This window comes from Narcine bancroftii, chromosome 1, assembly GCF_036971445.1.
Source record: "Narcine bancroftii isolate sNarBan1 chromosome 1, sNarBan1.hap1, whole genome shotgun sequence".
Classification (NCBI taxonomy): Eukaryota; Metazoa; Chordata; class Chondrichthyes; order Torpediniformes; family Narcinidae; genus Narcine; species Narcine bancroftii.
The window spans coordinates 294,676,483-294,694,312 of record NC_091469.1 but is presented as its reverse complement, the minus strand read 5'-3'; positions in this window follow the sequence as shown (position 1 = coordinate 294,694,312).

Genomic DNA, 17,830 nt, shown 5'->3' with positions numbered 1-17,830 from the left:
CTGCCATCAGATTTCTGAATGAACAATAAATCACAGGCACTACCTCACATTTTTCTCTTTTTTGCACTAATTATTTATTGTTTAAAACTTGCTTTTACAGAATTATAATTTATAGCAATTTTTCACCTGTAATGCATGATTATTGCTGCTGCAAAACCACAAAATTCGTAACACATGCTCACCACCATAAACCTGATTCTGATTCTCTCTTTCTACCTACAGGGAACAGGCACTTTCTTTCACACGATCTGACAGCAGAGAAACAGACCCTTCAGCCAAAGTCCATGCCGAACAATATGTCTACCCGATGAAGTCCCATTTACCTGCATTTAGCCCATAACCCTCCTAATCTTTCCGATTCACTTATCTTTAGTTTTTTTTAACGTTCTCTGGCTGCCAGAAAAATTATCTTGTAATTCCATTAGTCCCTCTCTAGAGGGCAGGCTTGGCTACACACTGGGCAGGCAGGTCCCGAACCTGCTTTTAACATCGGCAGATCTCCAAGAGAGTCTTGAAGACGGACACACAAGGTCAGCACTGTGGCGATATGTAATTACATCACTAGGTCACCAGGGGTCATCCCAATGACCTTGTATATAAAGCAGTCCAGAACTACAGTCTCGCCTTTCAGGTTCGTCTTGCAGAGAGACAAGACCTCTTAGTGTACATATTAGTTTATTAAAGCTGTCTTATACTCGCACTGCTAGTGTGGTTATTGTCAGTACAGGCACTTCAGTGGAAATGAACTCATGCAAGACTGATCTATGAATGTACAGGGAAATTCTGGAAAGTAAATTATAAAGCTGCTGCTGGTATAAAGATAGAAAGAATTTATTCTTCAACTTTCTTCACAACTGGGATACCAGTTCTGGGATACAAGTTACGCTGCATTTATATTTTGGCACTTCCTTCTAGCAAATAATCTGAAATAAATTAACTTTGAACAGTGCATTAAAATATATTAATTCCTAGATAGGGCGGCACGGTTAGTGTAGTCCAGCACGGTTAGCAGAGTGATTAGCACAACGCTGTTACAGCACCAGTGACCAGGGTTTGAATCTGGTGCTGTCTGAAAAGAGTTTGTACATTCTCCCAGTGTCTGCATGGGATTCTACCAGGTACTCCAGTGTCCTCCCATCCTTCAAAACGTACCAGAGGGGTTTGTAGGTCAATTGGGTGTAATTGAGCAGCATGGGCTCGAGGGCTGAAAGGGCCTGTTACCATGCTATGTGTCTGAATTTAAAATGTAAATTGTCTATCATTGATCTGCTGAGTTTCTCCATCACTATGTGTATTGACTGCATTGGGCTTTTCACCCCAGTAAAATGTTTTTTCTCGAAATATGGGTATCAATTTCCTCATCATCTTATGAGAGATGTGACAAAATTAATTAAAGTAATATGTCATTAGTCTGTTTCCTTGGCATAAATTTATATTTAGTTTACTAAGGCTTTTCATCCAACTGCAGCAATCTGTTCAGTTCCAGATACAGAGTCTCTTGTTAACTTCTCATTTACATCCTCAACCCACTGGTGCGTCTGATTATTTAAGGAACATTTTTGTTGACAATGTTACCGCAGGAGTTAGATCATTGTCTGTGGAACGCTTGGGGATATTCTGAGGGCTCACAGGTGGCACAGAAATGCGACTGCCATCTTCGGCTCAGTGGTCGTATCATCTCCTCTGAGCTTCAAGGTTGTGGTTCAGATTTCAGATTTATTGTCTGAGTACATACATGACATCACATACAACCCTGAGATTCTTTTTTCTTTGAGTGAAGCAGAATTACCACTTATTCAAAATGCAAAAAAAACGACCCTATGTACACATGTAAAATAAAGAAAGAAATGTAAACAAACTGACTGCAGTACAGAAAGAATTGAAAAAATCAATAAAGTGCACAAGTAAGAGTCCTTAAATAAATCCCTGATTGAGTTTGTTGGTGAGGAGTCTGATGGTGGAGGGATAGTAGCTGCTCCTGAACCTGGTGGTGCAAGTCTTATGGCACCTACACCTCTTTTCTGATGGGAACAGAGAATGTGCTGGTGATTGCTGCTGCTCTCCGAGGCAATGTTCCCTGTCAGTGTTCTCAATCGTGGGAAGGGTTTTGCCTGTGATGTTCTGGGCTGTGTCATTTTTCAGTGTTTTACGTTCAGGGGTATCGGTGCCCACATACCAGACTGGCTGGTCAGCACACTGTAGAAATTTGCCAGGGTTTCCGATATCAAACTGCTGAGGAAGAGGCGCTGACGTGCTTTCTTCACCACGTTTCTTAACATCCCATTAAGTCCTCGCCTACCATCTCAGGTGAATAACATTAGTCAACGAAGACCTGCAGAGTCCTCTGGGGTGTTCAAATCAGTTGTAATCACCCAACAAAAATCACCAGCAAGATAGCTATGCCACAGCTTGCTTCTTTTTCTTACCATCATTGGGAAACCTGGTGCTCCTCTCTCACCGTAAACCTGAACTTGTTTACATTGTTAAAAAAAAATACCTTCAAGCAACTTTGCAACAATAACAAACACCAGAAGACAAATGTTTAAGGTGAGTAGAGGAAAGATTAGGGGGGGAACGTCAGATACTTATAAAGGAAACACTTGCTTCAACTTATACAATGTCACATTGATGTGACGCTGTCTTCTTCTCCGAAGGCAGTCCCTTGGGGTAGAGGATGACTTACTTTGTTTCCACTCCAATTTTATGGGTTCTGAGGTGTCTAATGAGGTCAATGTGGAATCACTGTCATTATACAAATGGGGCACCTAGTGGCCAACAGACTGGGCAGGGAGGGGAGATTCATTTTGTTGTTTCTGCATGATCTCTGCCCATGATACTCAAGATCTCAATGCCATCCCAAGTCGTCCTTATTGCTTTGAGCAATCACAGGTCAGAGGTTGCTCAAAGTCAATGGGAAAGATACATTTCTTCAAGCATGTTTTAAACACATTTGTGCCTCTTCCTTTGACTGTCATGGAACCACAGAACAGTACAGAATGGAAAACAGGCCATTTGACCCTTCTAATCTGTGCTGAACTGTTATTCTGCCTGGTCCCCTGACCTGCGCCAAGCCCTTATCCCTCCATACCCCTCCTATCCATGAACCTGTCCAAAAATGTTAAAATTTAGACCACATTCACCCCTTCAGCTGACAGCTCATTCCACACTCCCACTACTCCCTCTCTGGTGAAATTTCTCCTAATGTCCCCTTAAGCTTCTCCCTTTCACCTTAACCCATTTCCTATGGTTTGTATCTCACCTGAGTGAAAAAAAAAAGCCTATTTGGATTTACTGTATCTATGACTCTTTTGAGCCCAAGCCCCCCAATTACAACCATTTGACCTAAAACCCCTGTATGTTTTGAAGGGTGGGAGGAAACAAGAGAATCTGGTGGAAACCCACAAAGACACAGGGAGACTGTGCAAACACCCCACAGATAGCTCCAGATTCAACCCCCAGTCACTGGCACTGAAACAGTATCACGCCAACTGCTACGCAAACCATGTTGTCCATTTCAATAGTAATTGCCAAAAATTAGACAGAATGGACGCAAAATAAAAATTTTACTTGGCGAGTGGTCAAGATTTGGAATTAACTGTCCATAGGATGGACAAAAACATAATTAATCAGTACCTACAAAGGAGATTTAGACAGCCACTTGTGAGAAAGTTTTTTGCAAGGCCTAAAGGGAAGAGCAGAGAGAATGGAAGTGACAGATTGCTCTCCCTTGACTTGATAGGCCAAATGGCCTTCCCTGCTGTAGCGGCTTTGTGATTCTAGGTGGCATCAGCAGCAAGGCCACTATTTATTGGCCCATCCCTGATGACCCAGGAATGGAGGTGGTGGTGAGTCCCCAAGTTGTTCAGCTGTAGTTCTTGTAGTGCATGGACACTCACCATGATGTTGGCCAGGGAGTACCAAGATCTTGACTCACCAACAGTGAAGAATCAACAATACAGAAAAACCCCTGGTATCCAGCACCTATGAAGATTGGTGGATGCCAGACAAGTGAATTTTTCAGTTGCTTGAGATTGTGTGTGGTATGATTCGCGGTCTGAATGCTTGGTTGTGCCAATTTTAAACATTCATATTTTTTATCTATTTATTTTCTGCAATTGTTTTTCCAGTTGCTTGAATTCCATATGACTGGGATTTTACTGTATATTCCAAATCAAAATAGTGTTCAATGTGGAGGAGAAATTACAGATAGCACCACTTCCTTCCAGGTGGCAGAGGTGATAGGTCTGGAATGAGCTTTGAGATAATAGTAAAATGCTTTTCTATCATCACCTGCTTGAGAGCTGCAGGCAGGTTTAACAAAACGTTGCCACCTTTACTCCAATTTTTATTCACTTACTTACAGGATGTGGACTTCACGGAAGGGACGGTTGGCGTAGCGGTTGTTACAACACTGTTACAGCGTCAGTGACCGTGGTTCGAATCCGGCGTTGTCTGCAGGGAGTTTGTATGTTCTTTCCTTGTCTGCGTAGGTTTTGTCCGGGTGCTCCAGTTTCCTCCCACCCTTCAAAGTGTTCTGGGGTTGTAGGTCATTTGGGAGTAATTAGGCAACATGGGCTCGTGGACTGGGCCTGTTACCATGCTGTATGCACAAAAATGTTTCTCTAGCATTTTTGTGTATTGTACTCACTAGATTCAAGATTCTTTTATTGACATGCAATAAAACAGATGTGATATTGTACAAAATTGCCTTTAGTCTGCTGTAAGGTAGACAAAGATTCAACATTAACAGAAATTGCTTGGCATCCCCTAAGGCCAAAGAGTAGCAAGCGAGAGGCCCTTCAGAGTGCATGTGGATTTGCCTCCAGTGCTCACCAGCCTCTATTTTCAGTCCAAGCCATTAGCAATCCAAGCTCCAGATCTGAACACCCGACATGATCAGGAAACCACCAGTGCCCTCAGCACCCTCTTGCATCCCAGTTCCTATACCTGGTGCCTTTCAGCCAGTCTCCAGCAGTCCACAGTCTAGTGTGAGTCCCTCGACCACAGCTGCCAGTTGCCCTCAGAATGCACGGGTTCCTCGCCTACAGTCACCAATAATCCACTGCCTGTGTATTCTTTAGCTGCTGAGCCCCTCACTGGTCCACTGGGTTGGATTGTCTTCTCTGCTTCTCCTTCTCAAACAGGAGGGGGTGGTGGTTTCTTCGTTTTCTGGTGCCCTGTGCCAGTCCTCTGCTTTCCCAGAGTCTGTAACCCTTTGAAGCTGCTAGCCGAACACAGGTGCCACCATCTTTGGCCCAGATCCCACGGTTACAGGATTTTAAATTAAACCACTGTCAGCTCCTTTAACGGCCGTTTAAAGCATGTCCGGAGCTGTTGGTAGTTGGATTGGGGCAGTAGAACTCTACAGAGGACCTCAGCATTTTCAGCTTTCCTTGCTTAACTGGACTTCACTGTCACAATCCACTTACTAGCCACCCTTTCTCTTCCTTGAAATGAATGGTTAACAAGAACATTTTTATGGGAGGTTTAAGTGTTACATAACCACAGTTGGTCTGAAGTTACATATAAGCTACATGGTTACTGAGGTGGTTGGCACAAAGCTATTAAAACACCAGAAACCCAGGTTTGACTCTGGCTCTATCTATAAGGAGTTTGTACGTTCTCCTCATGTCTGTATGGGCTTCCTCTTGGTGCTCCGGATTCCTCTCATCCTTCAAATCAGGTTAATTGGGGCCATGAAGGTAGGTTTCCCTCCTTGAACAGCATTCGTCAACTTAATGTATTTTTTGACAATCCAGCAATTTCATTGCTATTATTACTGATCTTAGCTTTTTAACCCCAGATTTATTAACTGAGTTAACCTAGAGTGCAGCCTAGAAATGGGACCTTCATTCCATCGAGTCCTTGATGGCCATCAACCATCCATTAACATGAATGCTACTTTCATTTTTATACTCCCCACATTTCCATCAACTCAGGAGTATCAGAGAAGTATCTGATATAGGAGTATCAGATCCAACACCACTTGGCTGAGAGACCGTTTCTTCCCACAGGCAGTGAGAACGCTGGACGACAAAAGGAACTGCTCATACTAACCATCCAGGGCTCTCATATTTATGAAACGACATTTATTTATTTATTTGTATATATGATGCGTGTCTTCCATACATATTGTTTGTCTGTATGTGTGTTATGTCTGGTTGTACTTCTGCGTGCTTTGCACTGAGGACCAGAGAACGTTGTTTCTTCGGGTTGTACTTGTGCTATCAGGTAACAATAAACTTGGCTTGAAATTGAATTTGAACTCACCCCCACACCCCACGTTCTATTTATCTCTTGCACTAAGGACAATTTATAATGAACAATTAAGCGATGAATAAAGCCAGAGCACCCGTATCTGAGGTCTGAGATAGAACTCAAGGCTCTGGTGCTGTCAGGCTGTGCCACCGCGCTACCCAAATTCACCAGCTTTGGTAAGGGAATTTGCACTCTTGCTAGGCCTCTTGATTCCGAAAACAGTAGCTTCATGCTGCGACTGAAACATTCAACAATTTCATTTTTTTTTAAATTAGCGATACAGCACAGTAACAGGCTCTTATTACCCGCCTGCTCCTGCCACCCAAATGCACCCATGCGACTGATTAATCTTCTAACCCTGCACTACTTTGGAATGTGAGAGGAAACTGGAGCACCCAGAGGAAACCCATGCAGACATGGGGCAAAGGTACAAACTCCTTACAGACAGCACCGGATTCAAAAGCTGGTCGGCTGTTCTGCAATAGTGTGGTGTCAACCACTACACTAACAGTACCCACCCCCCCCTTGAAAATTATAATTAGTAAAAGGCAAGCAAAAAAAAAAATTAGAAATATGATACTAACAAATCTTTGTCCTTTTCATCCATTTTCTTCACAATGTAAAATTATCTTTATTTTGTAAACCTTTTCCAATTCCCTGACCTGAGATGTTCATTCTTATTTTGCTTTTCACAGATGCTGGCTGACCTGCTGGATGGTTCAAATATCTTTTGGTTTTACTCTCAGATTTCCAACCTCTGCAATTTTGTTTCTATTTTTAAAAATACATGCCTGACCAGCAAAGTCAATAAATGTCCTGAGTTCTCTGACCAATTGAGCAAAATATAATTACGATATGGGTGCGAATGTATCCGCTCGCAAAATTTCACTTGCAATGACATGCTCAAGGAAAGTAGAACAAAGTGTCATTGCAAGTTTTCATCAGAATTGGATCCAATTCCAAGTACTTATTTGATGAGGTTGGGTTTTTTTTTTCAGATGTAGTGCTGATTAAGAAAAGAGATATCTTGTCATTGCATTACATTGATACCAAGTGATGCAGAAAGAATTGTATTCATCTGTATGAGAGAGTGATCATGGCTCTGTTGAAACTATCTTTCCATGCTAGCTTTGGAGGCTAATTGGAATGATATCAAATTGGAAAAAAATGCTGAAGACATGCATCTCTAATCTCTCTGCTGGTTGCCAGATTATTTACATTGGCTGTCATGTTTCTGATATTATACACCAAGTGTTCCTTATTCATTTCACTGAAATATCCCAATGCTGTGAAAAATGCAGCTTCTACTATTCAACGTCAGCAGTGATAAAGAAATGGTCAAATATTTCCTCTGACAGAGAGGAGAAATTAAAAATATGAACATCAAGGGATGAATTGTGTTGAATGATCATCATAATTTTGAACACAGATAGTGGCTTTCAATGAACTGCTGAAGGAAACACTATCCTTCAAAAAACTCGAAGGAAGTAAAAATCTGCAGATGCCAGAAGTCAATACACAACGCTGGAGAAACTCAGCAGGTCAAACAGTGCTCTTTATATAGCAAAGGTAAATATACAGAACCAACATTTCGGGTTTGAGGCCTCATCAAGGTAAGGGGGAAAAGTGTTCGCAAAGGCAGGAGGTGTTAGGTGAAGAAGGGAGGGAGGGCACAGCAGCAAGTCAGGGGAGAAGGGATGGCTGGGTGAATAGAGAGGGACGGGGGTGAAGAGTTGAGGGAAAGAACACAGGGAGAAGAGAAGGGAGGGGGAAAGGAGAGCAGGTTAGCAGAAACAGGAGGGCGCCCAGATGGAAAATCAGGTATTCCTCCAATTTTTGGTGGGGTAGTACATGAGGCCATGTGAGTATGGGAGTGGGACGCAGAACTGAAATGTTTGGCCACTGGGAGGTCACTCTGGTGCGGATAGTGAAACTGCTCAGCCAGGTGATCCCCCAGTCTGCATCTTGAAGACCTCAAAGGGAACACCAGATGCAGTGAATCAATCCTTTGTGTCCTTCTCCACATGAGAGGATCTGGTGTTCCCTTTGAGGCCTTCTCAACATCAGAGAGACAGGATGCAGACTTGGAGATCGCTTGGATGAGCGCCTTCTCTCTGTTCGCACCAGTGACAGGGACCTCCTAGAGGCCAACAATTTCAGTTCTCTCTCTCCCATTCCCATACTCACATGTCTTGCCATGGCCTCACATACTTATCCACCAAGATCAGCCATAATTTGTAGAAACAACACTTGATTTTCTCTCTCCATCCGGACGGCATCAACATCAACTTATTGGGTTTCTTCTGACCTCTGCTCTCCTTTCCCCCTCCCTTCCCTTCTCCCTGTCTTCTTTCCCTCAGGTCTCCACCCCCTTCCCTCCTACCCCTTCTTGATGCTTTGCCCTTCCTCCTCCTGCATTTGCGACCATGCTCCTCCCCCCCCCCCCCCACCCCGCCTTTTAGGTGCCTGCTGACCGTTTTCCATACCTCGATGAAGGGCTGAAGCCAGAAAATTGGTTATGAATCTTTATCTTTGCCACATAAAGTACACTATTTGACCGGCTGAGTTCCTCCAGCATTGCGTTTTTACTTCAACCATGGTGTCTGCAGACTTTTTGTGTTTTACTGCAGATGGGGAGAAGGGATGGCTGGGTGAATAGAGAGGGAATAAAACAGAGATGAAATAAAAATGAGGAAAAGAAGCATTTTAAGTTGCACAGAAGGAAGTGGGACGGAGTGAACCAACAGAATTCTAGCAAAACACGAATGTCTGCAGACACCGTGGTTGAAGTTAAAACATAACGCTGGATAAACTCAGCTGGTCAAACAGTATGTAGCAAAGATAAAGATATGTAACCAACATTTTGGGCTTGAGCCCTTCATCAACAAATGTTATTTTGGTCTCCAGCCTAACCTAGAATTACTTCATCAAGGAATTCTAGGATAGGCAGGAGACCAGAGCAACATAGATGATGATGGGAATAGATCAATGTGTGGCAAATTCAAACTCTGGTTCTCTCTTCACAGGTATGGCCTGAATTGCTAAGTATTCTAAGAAGAAAGCACATCAGCAGCTTTACTTCCTCAGGAGTTTGTGGAGGTTTGGTATGACGTCAGGAACCCTGGAAAATGTTTACAGATGTGTGATGGAGTGTGTGCTGACTGGCTGAATTATGGTCTGGTTATGGGACACCATATGCCTGAGCTGAAATCCTGAAAAGGTTAGTGGACACAGCCCAGGTCATCACAGGTAAAACCCTCCCTTCCATAGAGAACATCTGCAGGGAACGCTGCCGTCGGAGAGCAGCAGCAATCGACAAGGATCCACATCACCCAGCACACGCTCTGTTCTCGCTACTACCATCAGAAAAGAGGTATAGGTGCCACAAGGCTCGCACCACCAGGTTCAGGAATAGCTGCTACCACTCCACCAGCCAGGGTTCTCTGGTAGCTCCTTTGCAACCTATTCCTGTGGTTGGGGAACCTTTCACGAGAGTTATCCTGGATTGTGTGGGCCCCCTTCCTAAAACTAAAACTGGGAATCAGTACTTGTTAACAATTATGTGTGTAGCATCAAGATTTCCAGAGGCTATACCATTGAGGAATATTTGACAACTAAAATGAGTCGATCTGCTTCTCTTTATACAGATGTCAATTCACCTACAGAGTGTTTCTAACATTTTCTATTGTTATTTGAGATTACCAACATCTGTATTTTTGTGATTTTCATTCAAATTTGTGTCAGGATCAAGCAATGTATTTCAAATATGAGAATTTTTAAATTTTTGTCAGCATTTCAGTGTTGGCCATCCACTTCCTGTAACAATCATTATGCGATAATCCACCCGTGCTGTCAGATAATATCTTCACCCTTGGGTTATTCTTTCCCTCTTCTCCTAAAGGTGCTGACTCTTGCTGAGATGCAGACCCCAATGGCCATTGGCACATCTGGCTATTTCAATGGGTTGGCACGGATGCCTCGTGGTTTGCGCAATACTAATGCAGTGCTAGTGACCTGGATGAGAATCCTGTGAGGAGTTTGTACGTTCTCCTCTTGTCTGCATGGGTTTCCTCCGAGTGCTTCAGTTTTCTTCAAAAACATATGGGAGGAAGTTCGTGCATGAGTGGGGGGCACAGGCTTGTGGGCTGGAGGGGCCTGTTACTATGCTGTATGTCCAAATTTAAAAGTTTTGAGTGAATGTTGATAGCTTTCAGTGGATGTGATTGGACATGACCTTTTTCCCAGGATTTGTTCACTTGTATCCCTCAGCACAAGTCACCTGGTAATGAGAAAGATGGACAAAGTTGGGCTTTTTTCTAATTCTTCCATGTATTCCTTCCCACAACAGCCTACAGCCATTGTGCTATGTCAACGAATGCCAAAAAAAAATCTGCAGAAAACAATAATGAGGCAGCTGCTGCAATATCACCCCAAGTCACAATTACTTTCACTTCACTGTTGATAATAAAAAATCTGTTGCAGGTTTGGTCGCATCATTGATCTTTGGTCCAATTTTCTCAATTCAAAGAAACAAAATAACTAATAAATAATTTAAGTGGAAAAATATTTAATTCAAACTAAATTTTAAATATTACAATTAAATTCAAACTTTCCGAGAAAAGTGTAGTATCTGAATTATATAGTAAACATCACAATTACTTTAAAAGCCAGATGACCAAACAGCACTGATTTTTATGAAATCCCATTCAATATGATAAATCCTTTCTTAGTTGCCTTTGAAGGGAAAGAGTCACACTAATTAATCTAATCCTTGCTTTTGAGTGAGGGGATCATCTGTACACAGACCACCTCGCAGCAGGGTCTCATTTACACCAATCTGTCTCCTATCACCTAAAGCCAGTGAATGCAATCAGTCGCTGCCTCTTACAGGACAATGTGAAACAGATTGTTCTGTCAGGCCCCATTAATAACTATCATTAGTATTCCAGCATGGAAACAGTGAGTCCTTCCTAACTTCTCAATCTAGTCTTTTACTTCTTCATTAAAGGTTATGTCCAGCTGGCAAAATTTACAGCTTGAGGAGGGTTCAACGTTGAGGTCATGTTCATATTCTGCAATGTTGAGCTTTGTAGTGTCTCCTAAACACTTTAATGAGAAGGTGTACCTCTTTTAGACTCATTGGTCACTGTTACTTTATCATTACTTCTGGCTTCTTTTTTAAAATGATCTTTCCATCACCAAGTGCACATCGCTGAAAACTCTTACAAGCAGTATTGCCGTTACATGATCTTATTTTTGCTCGCAATCTATACCATGCACGGTGACAATTATGCTCCCTTGGATTTCTGAAAGGCTGTGAGCTAGCTGCTGGAGTAGGGTGGGAGTCCTTCAGCTCAACCTGTTCTCCACCGAAGGGAATGATGGAAATTGACGGGGACAGAGGATAATGGATAATCTTGTCTCCCTGTGGCTCAGTGGCCAGTTCTAGCGTCTCCGGAGAAAGTGATCAGGGTCCGTCCTCGGCCAGAAAGGCCAGTATCATGCAAGGCAATGGACTTACAAATTGGAGTTATTATCTGAATAAGTTTTCTTAGCAGTTTATTTAAGAATAAAATTGGTAAAAGCAAACAAATACAGAATGAAGTGAGAATATCAAAACTTTGTCAAATGGGAGCCATACTGCAGATGAAGTGTTATGCAGAGAATTGAAAATGAAATGGGGAAAACCAATATATAGAGAAAAATATGAAGGAGATACAAGAACAGATGGATCTGGCTGTACATGGGAATATCTTTAGAGTCATAGAGTCATGAACCAGTTTGTCCATGACAAACAATGTTTTAGTCCCGCTTACCTGCATTACACCCAAACTCCTCAATACCCTCCCATCCATGTAATTATCCATGTTTCCGAAAGGAAGCTAACGTACCTGCCTCCACCATTCGTCTAGCAACTCATTCCATGTGCCTACCACCCTCTGTCCCCTCGTGTCCCTTCTAAACCCTATCCCATTCACCTTACATTTATGCTCGCTCATCTGAAATTCTCCCACTCTTGGAAACAGACTGTCACCATTCACCTCATCTACGCCCTTCCTGACTTTTTTTTTTGTCCTCAGTAAGATTTCCTCACCCACACTTGAAGGAAAACAGGCATAGTTTGTCCAGTCTGTCACAATAACTCAACTCTCCTAATCTTCCAACAACTTCATAAACCTCCTTTGTACCCTTTCCAACTTTTTGTATCCTTCACAGAGACAGTTGACCAAAATTGCACACAATACTCCAAGTGTGGTGTCACAAATATCATATAAATTCAATATGACCCCAATATTTACGATGGCCCGACTGCTGAAGGCAAGCATCCAAAATCCTTTCTTCTCTGCTCTGTCTGAATGTACTACCATTCTTTAAAGACTATGTACCATTACTCCTTGGTCTCTCTACTCAAAAAACATTCTTTTGGGTCCTGCTATTAATAGAGCAAGCCCTGGCCTGGTTTGATTTACCCATATGAAATACCTTTTACTTGTCCAAGTTGAGCTACATCTGCCATTCCTTAGCTAAGTTCCCCATCTGATCTAGATCCCATTGTAAATCTAGCTATTTTTATTTTTTACTGTCCATGATTTTTTACTAGTCTTGCCATAAATACCCTTGACCAAATGACTTATGTATATCACTAAAAGTAATGGTCCCAGTACTGAACCCTAAAGCACTCCACTGACCACAGACTTCTAGTCTGAAAATGAGCCCTCTATAACTTTTTTTAAAAATCTGACTGGCTAACTGGCCTTCTATCCCATATGCCTTAACCTTCCACACCATTCTACCATGTATGATCAAATGGTTTCCTAAATTCTATGTGGCCAACCATTTCAATTCTGCGCCCCACTCCCATGCTGACATGTCCGTCCATGGCCTCATGTCCTGTTGAACCAAGACCACCCATAAATTGGAAGAGCAATACTTAATTTTTCATCTGGGCACTCTCCAGCCAGATGTCATTAACATCGACTTTTCCGGTTCTTCCCCATCCCTCTGTCTTCTTTCCTTCAGCTCTCCATCCCCTTCCCTCTCCATTGACAGAGCCATCCTCCCTCCACATGTTTGCTGGTGTGCCCTCACTCCCTGTACCATCAATAATGTCCTGCCTGTGGGACTGTGCTCCTCACCCTTCCCCTCCACCTCCATCATTTTGTCCAGGCACCTGCTCACATTTTATTCATACCTTGATGAAGGACTCAAGCCCGAACTGTTGGTTATGCATCTTTATCTTTGCTACTTAAAGTATGATGTTTGATCTGCTGAGTTTCTCCAGCATTGTGTTTTTACTTAAGTAACATCTATGGCCTAGCTACCCTCTTTGTCACCTCTTCAAAAACCTCTATCAAGTTTGCGTGAAATGATTTCCCAAACACTATTCTATGCTGACTCTCTGTATTTTTCCCCAGACCATCCAAATGTTGAAAGATTCTGTCTCTCAGAATTTTCTCCAACAGTTTCGCTACCACTTATGTTTGAAATAACAGGTCTGTGGTTACCTGGATTTTCCTTGCAGCCATTTTAAATAACGGCACCACGTTTGCCGTCTTCCAGTTCTTCAGAGCTTCTCCTATCTTCAGCAATGACTTACAAATGACTGTCAAGGCCCCAGCAATTTTCTTCCTGCCTTCCCATGATGTTCTGAGATGTACCTGATCTGAACCCAGAAATTTATCCACATTGATACAATCTAAGACTGCTAATACCTCTTTATAACTGGTGCAGACATGCCAAGATGACCTTTAGTTACCCCCCTCACCTCCCACTCCTGCTTATCCTGCTCCACAGTAAAGACATTCACAAAACATTCTTTCAAGATCTTACCCATCTTCTTTGACTCTTCACAGAGACACGCATCCTGGTCCTTTAAAGGACCTATTCATTTCCTCTTAACCCTCTTTCTCTCAACATATTTCTAATATATTTTTGGATCACTGTCTCCTGAAGCCATCTCAAAAGCTCTTTTATCCCTCCTCATTTCCCTCTTCACTATGCTCTTACATTCCTCATACTCTGCAAGAAACTCTCTTGAACCTGTCTGTATCTGATATATATAACCATATACGGAGTGGAAACAGGCCATGTTGGCCTTTCGAGTCCGCACCGGTTCACTGATTTTGTGCCTCCTCTTTCTTTCTGGTCTGCGCCTCTCTGTCTTTTGTTAACCAGGGGTTCATTTACCTTGCCAGTGGAGATATAGGATTAGAGATGTTCAGCAACATTTCAGAAGTCCCTGCTCTCAAGCACAGTTTCAACTCATTTTGGTAAATGAGAAGGAAATTAAAGCCCTCAAGAAGCTGCAGCCCGAGGAGTCACGTGATGGAGTAGTGGCCGGTCGGGGAACTCCAGCCCTCTCCGGAAAAGTTTAAAAAAAACAGAGAAAAAACAAAGGCACAAACACAAAAACTAAAATAAAGTGAAAATAAAGGTGGGAAGAAAATGGCAGCGAAGAAAGAAAAGTCGAAAGCAACGGGAAGAAGAGAAGAAGAAAAGACATCGGAAGAAGAAGGTGAAGGCTTTACCTGTCCGAGGAGGCCCGCTGTGGAGAGAGAAGCCTGCTCCCTAAGGTCAGTCGAAGTCCCGAGTTCGGGACTACAAAAATAGCTCGTGGAGCCAAGCAAAAGTGCGCAACCGCGCATGACAAAAAAAACACTGACGGGAGGGGGGACCAGCTGAGGAGTCGATCTCCACAGCTGAGAATGACAGCTACAGCACAACAAGAAGAAGAGAACATAGAAAACAACGAGAACAAGAAAGAAGAGAGTAAAAAGAAATCAAGGAAACAACAGATGACCAACCCAGAGGAAGAAGAAGAAGAAGAACATAGAGAAATGGAAGAAGAAGGGAAGGGCAAGACAATGGATATTTTTTTTAAAGAATATATGGAATCAGTAAAAGAATGGCAATCACAAGAATTTAGTGAAATAAAAAGAAGAATTAAAAGTGCAGAAGAAAAAAATGAATAGATTAGAGATAGTCATGTCAGATATAGGAAAAAGAGTGGACAAGGTGGAAGAACGAGAAACAGCCGTAGAAATGGAAGTAGAGGACTTAAAAAAGAAATTAGAAGAATCTAATAAAAAAGTTAAAGAGACACAAGAGCTGTTAGCTCAGAAGATAGATATAATGGAAAATTATAATAGAAGAAATAATATAAAGATAGTGGACCTTAAGGAAGATGAAGAAGGCAAGAATATGAGAGAATTTATAAAAGATTGGATCCCCAGGGTCCTAGGAAGACCAGAATTACAGGAAGAAATGGAAATAGAAAGGGCACATAGAACATTAGCCCCTAAACCACAGCTACAACAAAAACCAAGATCCATTTTAGTAAAATTCCTAAGATATACAACAAGAGAAAATGTATTGGAGAAAGCAATGAAGAAAATAAGAGAAGACAAAAAGCCACTGGAATACAAAGGTCAAAAAATTTTTTTCTATCCAGACATAAGTTTTGAACTCCTGAAGAAGAGAAAGGAGTTTAATACAGCAAAAGCGATCCTATGGAAAAAAGGATATAAATTTATGCTAAAGTACCCAGCGGTACTTAAAATAGTTATTCCAGGGCAGCAAAACAGACTATTCTCGGATCCGAAGGAAGCACGAAAATTTGCAGAACAACTACAAAACAGACAGAGAGATGAAGACATGTAACGAGAGCAAAAATGACCACGAACTATATGTATGTGTGTATATGGGTATATATACAACCTCCTTTGAAGAAGACCGCAGAGCCCACCTCACTGACAAAAGGCAAAGGAGGAAAAACCCAACACCCAACCCCAACCAACCAATTTTCCCTTGTAACCGCTGCAATCGTGTCTGCCTGTCCCACATCGGACTTGTCAGCCACAAACGAGCCTGCAGCTGACGTGGACTTTTTACCCCCTCCATAAATCTTCGTCCGCGAAGCCAAGCCAAAGAAATATAAATATATATATATATATATAATATATATATATATATATATGTGTGTGTGTGTGAATGTATATATGTGTGTACATGAGTGTATCCGTATTTAAAAGAAAATATATAGAGTATAGATAAGAATTAATAAGGGAAAGAAAGGGAAGAGAGGAAGTAAGGAGGGAATTAAGAGAGTGACCTTTGTTATATATGAAAATTAAAATATTCTGGGTGGGGAGGACTTACGGTCACTGTGAAATCAGTTGACGCTTGTGAGTGAATTCGCAAATCCAAATGGAGAGGGGAGATGTGGTTGCCCGACAAGGGATAAAGGGCAACTCAGGAAGGGGAGGGGAAAGTGGGGTTAAAGAAATTTTAGATAGGAGAATAAGGGAAATGTTTGATGTTTTAGAAATGTTATCTTATAAAGTGTTCAAAACAAGAAAGCAGAAATGGATAAGAAGGAAAGGTGATGATGAGGAAGTGGAAAGGAAAGATAAACAAAGTATGAAATGGCTATGTTGAATTATATGACTTTAAATATTAACGGAATACATAACCAAATCAAAAGGAAGAAACTGCTAAATTTACTGAAAAAATAAAAAATTGATATAGCATTTGTGCAAGAAACACACTTAACTGAAATGGAACACAAGAAATTAAAGAGAGATTGGATAGGACATGTAACAGCAGCGTCATATAATTCAAAAGCTAGAGGAGTAGCTATATTAATCAGCAAAAATGTACCAATTAAAATAGAAGAGGAAATAATAGATCCAGCAGGGAGATATGTAATGATAAAATGTCAGATATATTCGGAGTTTTGGAATTTACTCAATGTATCTTCTTTGGCTTGGCTTCGCGGACGAAGATTTATGGAGGGGGTAAAAAGTCCACGTCAGCTGCAGGCTCGTTTGTGGCTGACAAGTCCGATGCGGGACAGGCAGACACGATTGCAGCGGTTGCAGGGGAAAATTGGTGGGTTGGGGTTGGGTGTTGGGTTTTTCCTCCTTTGCCTTTTGTCAGTGAGGTAGGCTCTGCGGTCTTCTTCAAAGGAGGTTGCTGCCCACCAAACTGTGAGGCGCCAAGATGCACGGTTTGAGGCGATATCAGCCCACTGGCGGTGGTCAATGTGGCAGGCACCAAGAGATTTCTTTAGGCAGTCCTTGTACCTTTTCTTTGGTGCACCTCTGTCACGGTGGCCAGTGGAGAGCTCGCCATATAACACGATCTTGGGAAGGCGATGGTCCTCCATTCTGGAGACGTGACCCACCCAGCGCAGCTGGATCTTCAGCAGCGTGGACTCGATGCTGTCGACCTCTGCCATCTCGAGTACTTCGACGTTAGGGATGTAAGCGCTCCAATGGATGTTGAGGATGGAGCGGAGACAATGCTGGTGGAAGCGTTCTAGGAGCCGTAGGTGGTGCCGGTAGAGGACCCATGATTCGGAGCCGAACAGGAGTGTGGGTATGACAACGGCTCTGTATACGCTTATCTTTGTGAGGTTTTTCAGTTGGTTGTTTTTCCAGACTCTTTTGTGTAGTCTTCCAAAGGCGCTATTTGCCTTGGCGAGTCTGTTGTCTATCTCATTGTCGATCCTTGCATCTGATGAAATGGTGCAGCCGAGATAGGTAAACTGGTTGACCGTTTTGAGTTTTGT